Source organism: Ruditapes philippinarum, unplaced genomic scaffold (genome assembly GCF_026571515.1).
Source record: "Ruditapes philippinarum isolate M1 unplaced genomic scaffold, ASM2657151v2 ctg99_1_1_1_1, whole genome shotgun sequence".
Classification (NCBI taxonomy): domain Eukaryota; kingdom Metazoa; phylum Mollusca; class Bivalvia; order Venerida; family Veneridae; genus Ruditapes; species Ruditapes philippinarum.
In genome coordinates this window covers 251,353-261,556 of record NW_026859045.1, presented here as the reverse complement: position 1 = coordinate 261,556, position 10,204 = coordinate 251,353, and positions in this window count along the sequence as shown.

The following is a 10,204-nucleotide window of genomic DNA, read 5'->3' as shown; positions in this document are numbered from 1 at the left end:
TTCGTCGTAATAACATTCCTCAAGATGCAAGATAGCTAGAAATAATCTGTTTGGACTTAGTTTGACATCGCTAAAAATAACAGAAAAGAAAGTGCATGACACAAAATTCTTAGAAAATGAAGTTTAGCAGACAAAGAACTAAGTAAGGACATTTTGCAATATTTGAAAAAAGAGAAAGCCGAATAAAATGCTACTTTCACGAATGTCTGTTTGAATCTGCGCAGTTTTGAAAATACATTTAAGTAAAAAGGAACAGGGTGTGTAATCAAGACCAGTGACATTTGTTTATGGTAACATTGGGTCACCGCTAATGACTTTTGCTACTATTTCGCTGTTTCTTTAATATTTGAATAATAAACAATTATCATGTTCCAGATAGATATTTACCAATTAAAAAGCTGTATAATTTTCAAAGTTATACGATTTCAAAAATTATATAATTTAAAAAGTTATATAATTTCAAAAGTTATATAATTTCAAAAGTTATATTACTTTTAACGGTTATGAAATTTCAAATGTGATATTATTTCTCTTATTATACAGTAGCTCTTTCACGATCCCGTAATTCTTGCAGAAATTTTCCTAATCACCAGTGCTTTGATAATTCGGAACAGTACACGAGCTCCATTGGCAAACATGTACGCTTACGTTTATTATATTCAAATAGTGTTAGAGAACGACAAATTAGCAACAACACCAACAACAACAACAAACACTTAGGCGGTGATCTAGTTTATTATTCTATATTACCATATCATTGCATACTACTAAAATAAAAATATATCTCTTTGATCTAGTTTTATATGCGTACTGTATACGTTTTACCTTTACAGGAGAGAATGCGAGGCTAGAATAGAAAACTCATTAATTAATATCCTTTTTCTTCATTTTATAATTAATCAAATAATTCGCTTGGAGTATTTTTATGGAATAATAAAAGTTTTCTGCTTTTTTAAAGCTTCTATTGTTATCAATTTCTATTGTTATCAATATTAAACTCTGGTATATATAAAGCACTAAAATCTGCCTTAAGGGAATAAAATCTCCGCGAAGCTCTTCATCAAGAAACATTTATTCATGGCATATTAAACCACAAATTATTTTGTAAAATTTCCAAATCCTTTTATTTATTGTACAGCTTTTATTTGTCCAATATGTCATCACGCAGCTTTAAGTGGGTTTCCGTGCATGATGATGAATGCATTCGGCTAAAATGATAATTTAAGCAATGTTTTATGTAAAAACTTCATTAGTTTCTATGTAGAGAAAACATATGCGTATATAGAGAAAACAAATATGTATATAGAGAAAAAACATAATTATGTGCGCGTGTGTCTAAATTTGCAGGATAATGTCACTATATGTAACTGATTCGTGTCAATAATTAATAGTTAAAATGACAGGTTAACCAGTTAAACTCATTGATTGAAAGAGTGTACTAAATTTAAACTGATATACATGTATGAAAATCTATTAATGAATATCAATTTCGAGTAATGTAGGTCATACTTTTAAGTACGTTTTTAATTGCTGGTCCCGCCTTTTAATTTGTTTGCACATGGAAATTTGTTTTGCAAAGTTTTACACGAAAAACAATTTAGAAAAAAGAAATATTTTCAAACCTGACGACTTAAAGCAGGTTTGACCAATTTCAGATTATTGCATAAAAATGAGTCATTAAACAAAGCGGCAATTATACATGGTGTTGACAAGATGTAAAAAAAGAGTGTACATCTTGGCACTCTTTAATCGTTTGATAGACATGGACTTTTTAAAGACTGAATAATAATGTTCAGACGGAATGTTTTATATTTATGTCCTCGTGGTAAATCAATTATAATAGAATAAAAATACTTCCAAGAATTGGATCAATCAGTAGACTGAACAGTTCAATTTCTATCAGAGGCCATATTGTCATTGACACCAAATAAACATTGAATTTGTGAAGTATACATCTATGTAGAAATATCAAGATGTATAAATATTTTAATATTGCTCGTAGTAAATTATTTCTTCAGAGATTGGTTTAACTGGTGTCATTTTTTTCGAAAGAAAGTATTTATTTCTTCACGGCAAATACATGTGCATATTTAAATGTTGCCGATCCAATGATCCAAGAAAATTTAAGTTAACTTGGTGATTCTCTAGGAAGAAAATCATGCACAACATATAGCTCTTAAAAGGAATTAACATACAACTCATAAACGATATAATGGGTGGTGGTTGACATAATAACATATGGATCCAAAGTTCGCACAAAGCTAATCTATTTTATTTATAACATTCGAAATAGAGTCTTTGTTTCTCGTTTACCAAGGTTAATTCCTTGGAATCGTTCCATTTGAACACAACCGTTTATAATTTCAGAAAGAAAGAACAACATTACAACCGCGTTCTGACTAAAACATTTTCGATGTAAACCAGTGTCTAATGGCACAGGTAACGTTAATAGAAACGGCTGAAACTAGCTGTATAAAAAGAATTTCTACTGACGACCTCAATAATAATAATAAAAATGTGCATTTTGTAATTTTAACAAAAAAAACTTATCGTTCGTCTTATTGGTATTGTGGCAAATATATCTTTATTGTAGAGCAGTAATTTATTTCAATGTATTATTATATATAATATTTCATAAGCTGAAAGGTCGTCGTATGTCCGTGTCAGTGTCGCTAAGACTTAAGTTCAAGCAAACAATTATTTACAAATATGTTTTTCATTGTGGTTTACCCAAAACAAACACGCGTTTATATCTTATGATTCGTATACTTGTTTACGAGTACATTTCAAATAAATATAAACGAACGCACCATTCTCGTAAATATTAACAGACCTATGGTATTAAAACAATGTAACAAAAGTTTGTGTCGTTAATGAATAATATAAAATAGTTTAGACATTTACGCTGCTAAGAAATATGAAGTACGAAAGCTAAATCATGTTCTTATAGAAGTATATTTATTGATGTCTTGCATATGTGAGAATACATGAAAGGTGCCTTACTTGTCTGTTTCTGTCGGTAACAGAATTAATCAAACCGAGCTTTCTATAGTCTCATAATCATTTTTCCCTCACACTTACTTCTCTTCCAATGACTTTTTAGCTCTGTCCAAAAACAGCACATGTTTATGCTTTTATTTTATATAATGTTGCATATTAATGTTCATTTTTCTTGCTCGTACAATTTTAGAGTGGGTGGACAAATGGTCGATTTAGATGAAAAAAGTAATTGATACATCTGTTCGTCTATGATTCGCATTTTGTGAGCAAGTAAAGAACAGGTCATTACCCATAGGTTCTTTTTAATTAGTTTTGACCGGTACTTAGACCCTTATTATTAGAAGTCTTAGAGCGCATTCTTCATTTCTATTGATTCATATTGTAATGAATTACGTAAAACTATATGAATAATGTTCAAAGATTAAGAGTATACTGTCACAAAGCAATATTGTACAAAGGCACGTGTCTGGTTTCTTTTCGAATGAAGGTGAACTGTTGACGATGTAGTAATAGTGTTTGTATTAAAATTTAATTCTCATTTTTCCTTTGATTATTTTTAAATGCTTCGCTAAGCATATGGTTATCATCAATGTTAAAAAAGTAGACTTAAGTCAGCTTCCTCCGAGGTCGAGGGGCTAAGGCCGTGAAAATCGAACCACATGGCCTCTCAGTGTTGTTAGTTTCATTTTAGCCAGGGACTTCGTATTTCTTTATGTGAGGAAGATAATTATACAGCTTGCTAACGGGGAATCGGTGGTTCTGCTCATATATCCGCTTGCGCCTAAAATAATGTCAACATATGCTGGAAAAACACCAGCTGAACTTCACAAAGTGTCTGTGTTACTGTTACCACAATCTCTTTGCACCCCCTCTCTCGCAAAGAAAGAAGACAAAGCTACAAACGCGAAAAATGAGTAAGAGCGCGTACCAGCAATGCGTAATTACCGGAATAAAAAAAGCTTAGTTCCGCTAATAACGCGAAAAAACGCAGTAACATGGCCCGAATGGCATTAAAATGCGAACAAAAGTACGATTTCTTTAAGTTTCTACAACCGTGTGCAGTTTTAATGAGATATCATTTCAAATTTAGAAGTTGTGATCTGGACAAGCATTTGTAAGTTAACGGAGAATATTCAAAAGTTAGGCATATAGAGTTATCAATCTTGGACACTGCACTTCTCACAATAGACTCTTCTTCACTGTGTGAAGTTTGAATAAAATTTCCTTCCATACTTTTCGTTATACTATAATTATACTACGCCTAAGGCTTTATTCAATATATTTGTTTTACACATTATTGGCATAATTAGCAATGTTTTAAAATTTTGCGAAAATACAAATTCTCTCCTCCCCCACCCCCCAAAATGGCACAAAACAAAAGGGCCACCGTTTTGGAGACGTAGTAATGTTTACATGTTTTGCAGTTCTCCTGTTTGTGTACGATATTCGATGAAGCTTCTCAAAGCCGGACTGAATTACCACCAATGAAGCCTGAATAATATGCTAGACATTGGATATATTCAAGACTTTGTATAATCAAAGAACTTAGAGTGACATCTTATTACAAATTCAATATCTATATCGAAAATATGTCACGTTGCTTCCTATTGGAATCAAACATCTCAATCACTTAGATACCGTCACGTGACGTCACGTGACAATGTTATCTTATATTTCATAATTGGTGTTCATATGTTTTATACCTCAAGTGATGGCACTGTCAAACCATAGAAATGAATGGAGAATGTGTACGTGAGCGTCTCATGATAAGAGACTGAGTGCCAATCAGAAATGATTAGAATCGTGAGAAAAACTAAGTTAAGCTGTCTGTTATATTTTAACTTTGTTAAAATCCATATCCATATCTAACAAAACAACATAAAAACCAGATAATAGTGGGTTTTTATATAATAATATGATTGTGTTAAGTGTAAGATAAGTTCATTTCTATGTATAACAATGTTTAAAAACCACGAATAATCATATATGCTATTTAGGGAAAATGATAACAAACAAGAAGGGAAAAACAACAATGAGTCAGGGCGACGTTTGCAGAATACGCGGCCTTTTATATAAAGATTAACATGTAAAACTTGCAAGATTGCTTCAATTATTTCTATTCTTGAGAAAAAATTAGAATTTCAATTACATGTAGTGAAACGTCTTCTTTATACATAATACCAGAAGAAAACAGTATATGTCCATATGCCCATCTTCTCTTTATACATTTTGAAATTTTCATCATGATAACTTTTACTGCTATTTTCGATTTCCAAATTAACAAGTATTTACATTAAGATGAATTATTAATGCTTTAATTTGTTTATTCCTAAATTTCTCTAATCATTTTAATCAGTTTCGCGGAGGATTTATTCCCGGAAGAAAACTTTAAGTGTCTAGTATATTCCACGGTACAAAATAAATAATAATGGACGTTATTGTTGTATTTTTGTTGGGTTTTTTTAACATAAATTTTCGGAAACGTATACATTTTTCTAAAATGTTTCAACAATGGTTTTCGAGCATGTAAGATGTTAAGTACCTGATGAAAAAAGCGCTAATTATGAAATAATTTGTCATAATGGTAGTACAATTTTAACAAATTAAATTTGGTATTTTGATTTCCATACAAATTATTAAATTTCTTGTCTGCACTTCCCAGTGCCCAATTCCCAGAAAGCTACAGAACCAAAATATTATTCAGGTAATTCCCCAGTGGGTAACATCTTGAAACTATAACAGGACTCCAAAAATAAAAAAAAGCTTTTGAGAGATAAAATAAATGCACTTCTGGGTCATAATCGGCCTTCCAGAAAAGTACCTCTTGAGATAACCTTACGTTTTCCTTATAATAAGAGAGTTTAATTAAGTTTTGAATGAAACTTACAAACCAAGCGATTAAATGCCATCTGGATAAGATCAATTGCGCATCCGCGCAGTCTGATCAGGAACCATGCTTACGCTTACAAACCCTATAGCAAGTAGAGAAACTGATAGCGAACAGCATGGATCCTGATCAGACTGCGCGGACGCGCAGGCTGGTCTGGATCCATGCTGGTCGCAAACCCATTACGTTGGTTTTGTCATGGCGCGGCTCATATCAATTAAAAAACGGAAACGGCATCGCTGCATTGTTTTTCTCCGCTATTTTTATCCAAATCTTTTTCAACTTTACATTCAGAAAAAAAAAACAACAATATATAGTTAAGCTAAAAAACATTATTTTGAGATAGCACAATAGAAAATTTAAAGTATAAATATGCGTTTCTTTCATGTGAAAGTAACAAAAAAGGTGACCTATGACTGCATTTCGTTGGGCAAATTGCATCAGGCTAGACATCATGTCAATAGAAAAAGAATATTTTCCTGAAAGAGGTGATGCTCTTATACATTTTGATCGAAGTTAACATCTTTATATTTCTCGGCCAATGTTTACTCAAAAGATTAGCAATGTATTCACCACTTATTTGTCGACAATATGTCAAGGAAAAAGAAAAGAAAAAATCCACCGACATGCTAAAACTGCCTTTTAGAGGTAATATGGGCCGCGCCGTGACAAAACCAACATAATGGGTCTGCGACCAGCATGGATCCAGACCAGCCTGCGCATCCGCGTAGTCTGATCAGGATCCATGCTGTTCGCTTACAAAACCTTATAACAAGTAGAGAAACTGATATTGAACAGCATGGATCCTGATCAGACTGCACGGATGCGCAGGCTGGTCTGGATCCATGCTGGTCGCAAACCCATTATGTTGGTTTTTGTCGTGGCGCGGCTCATAATTTATAATAAATGATGTCTCACTACTGTGTTCGCTGATGTTATGACATTATTCCGTTAAGATAAAGTAATAAGCATTTGTTATAAACATATTGCCAAACAAAGATTTCACTTGGGTCTTGGTCTTCCTTAGTAGAAGATGATGCTTGTTAAACAATTAGCTTCTTCAAAAAGGATTTTAGTTCTTACCTTCACTGATACCCATTTAGAGCAAAGTCCAAAGCGTAAGTATACCTCATTTATAGCACCTTACAGTTTCCCAATACTGAAATTTATAGAACGCCCATCTTCAAAGAAAAGTTGTCGGGCTCATGCGACAAATTGTTATAAAGCATAAAACGTCAATTAAGGAGTAATTATTATTTCTGTGCTGACAATTTATTTGATATATATATTTGGGTTCATACTACGGCTGATGTCCTTCAATACAATTCAGACTGAATATTAGACACAACAAAGTTCTCACAAAATTATAACAAGTAATAAATAAGGGTTTACTTCTAGGTTATTGCTTTAAGCCTGGACAAAGAAGACGAAAATTGTCGTGAAACAGCTACTGTCGAGAATAATGACAACGGAATATACTTGTCAACGTTCTGACAAAAGATATCGATAGAGATTGAATAAAGGCAATGCTTTAATAGCGTGTTTCTGTTAATGGACTTCAACCTATTCGTACAGTTCAATAATAAATTACATTTTTTAATTACCGTATAATTATATCAGATTCCGGTATTTTGATGGGTACTTTATTAAATATAGTATACTGACGATGATTAATAGAGGATATTGAATAAGTGTATGTTCAATACTGAATTTATTGAACGGGCTGAATAAAATTGTATGATGCGAATAATGAATATTTGAATAAATGAAAACTGATTTTTACAATGAACGCAAGAAATGGCTCTTTGATTTCGATACAGTTTGTCCTTTACTCTTATCGTTTTGGCTTTTATTTAATATCTCTGGAAATCTTTCTATTTAATCGCAGTCGCCCAATGAATTATACAACAGGGATAAGGTATTGTTATAAAAAAAGGCCGGAAATTAATCACAATTGAATTTTACTGGCAAAACAACCATCTTTATTGGATTTTGGATTATCTACGGTAACAAACACGAGAAATCAACCGTTTTCTTTTTCCTAAGACACCATTGACCTATTTCTTCAAATGGCAAAGATGAAAGATTGAAATTCTCCCTGGATAAGGTTAGTGGCAAAAAAATATATAATAGCAAACTTGTAATTTGTACAAGATAGTCGAAGGATTTCAATTTTTCAAATCGTTTGCAACTTCACATTTTGGATTGGAGGGGAAAAAATGTTGTTATTTTAAATATCATTACATATGTTGATACATACCTCATACTTCGCTGAATAAATGTTTCTCACTGAGTTCTTTATTATATTTTGTCAGAAACAAAAGTATTTTTTAAGATTTTTCGAAAACTGCCAGGAGGTCATAAACTTTTTGAAATGTCAAACAGGGTTCACAAAGATTTTTCCAGCTATCTTGCGTCTGGAGAGATCTTTACATATACTTAACTTGCCTTTATTTTATAAATTTTCCCAACAGGAGCAATAATTGCAACAATGAAGGAATGTTGTCAAGATGAAAAAATGTATCTTGCGTCAATGTAAAAACAAGTAAATGTAGTTAACTATAATTTAAAAAAGCATTATTTTGAGATGTGAAAATATGGAATATTTTGTACAGACATTTGAAAGTAGAATGTAGATTAAGCCTGCATAACTTTGATCACAATGTATAAGTTTAGACATCATGTCAATAGAAAAAGACTATTTTCCTGAAAATGATGTTGCTCTTATACGTTTAGATCGAAGTTAACATATTTATATCTCGACCATTCTTTTCTCACAATGTGAATAACAATTTTTCAAATTTACATATTGACAACATCAAGGAAATAGAAAAAGAAATCATGGACATGCTTAAGACTGTCTTTAAGAGGTAATATTCTATGATAAATTATATCTCACTACTGTGTTTTCTGATATTATGAACTTATTCCGATAAGATAAAGTAATAAGTAATAGAAACAGCATCGAAACGCGAGGCTATCTGATTTGTACGAGATGGCGTAGCCCCCGAGCATAAATCCGATAGCCGAATGTTTTGATATTGTTTTTTTCTGTTTGTATCAAAGGCAAAAATAAATGACGTGATCTGTCACAATATGAAACCCCAGAAAAAGGAGCCAATAAACGAGCATCTGAATATGATACTTCTATCACTGTTCCTTTCTTTTGTCGTCACTATAAGTAAACCCCTGAAAAATGAGCCAATCAATAGGCATGCTTTGGATTGCTAACTAATACCTGCACTTCAGTCAACGCACTGTGTATGTATATGTATACGATTTAACACATTTTCAACAGAAAGGTCCCCCAACTAAGATACAAGCATTAGTTATAAAAAAATATTGGCAAACAAAGATTTTAGTTGAAATTCAAATGAAGTTCTTGGGATTTGGTCTTCCTTAGTAGAAGATGATGCTTGTTAAACAATTAGCTTCTTCGAAAGTGTGTTTAGTTCTTGCCGTTACTGATACCTATTTAGAGCAAAATCCAAAGCGTAAGTATACCTCATTTATAGCACCTTACAGTTTCCCAATACTGAAATTTATAGAACGCCAATCTTCAAAGAAAAGTTGTGGGGGTCATGCGACAAATTGTTATAAAGCATAAGACGTCAATTAAGGGGTAATTATCATTTCTGTTCTGATAATTTATTTGATATATATTTGGGTTCACATCACGGCTGATGTCCTTCTTCACAATTCAGACTGAATGTTAGACACAACAAAGTTCTCACAAAATTATAACAAGTAATGAATAAGGGATTATTTCTAGGTTAATGCTTAAAGCCTGGACAAAGAGGACGAAAATTGTCGTGAAACAGCTACTGTCGAGAATAATGATACCGGAATATTCTTGTCAACGTTCTGACAAAAGATATTGATAGAGATTGAATAAAGGCAATGCTTTAATAGCGTGTTTCTGTTAATGGACTTCAACCGGGAGTGTTAACCTTTTCGTACAGTTCAAGAATAAATTTCATTTTTCAATTACCGTATAATTATATCAGATTCCGGTATCTTGATGGGTACTTTATTAAATTTAGTATACTGACGATGATTAATAGAGGATATTGAACAATACTGAATTTATTGAACGAGCTAAATAAAATTATAGTATGCGAGGCTCTAATACTGAATCTATTAAACAAGTTGAATAAAATTTTAATATTATGCGAGCCTTTGGCGAGCAATATATTATTGTATTCAACGAGTTTAATAACTTCAGTAATGAACTTGTGAACACGAATTAAATATTCTATTATCACATATCAAAAATAAGGACCGTTTAAAGTGAAAAAGTTTTTTTTTTTTTGTTGT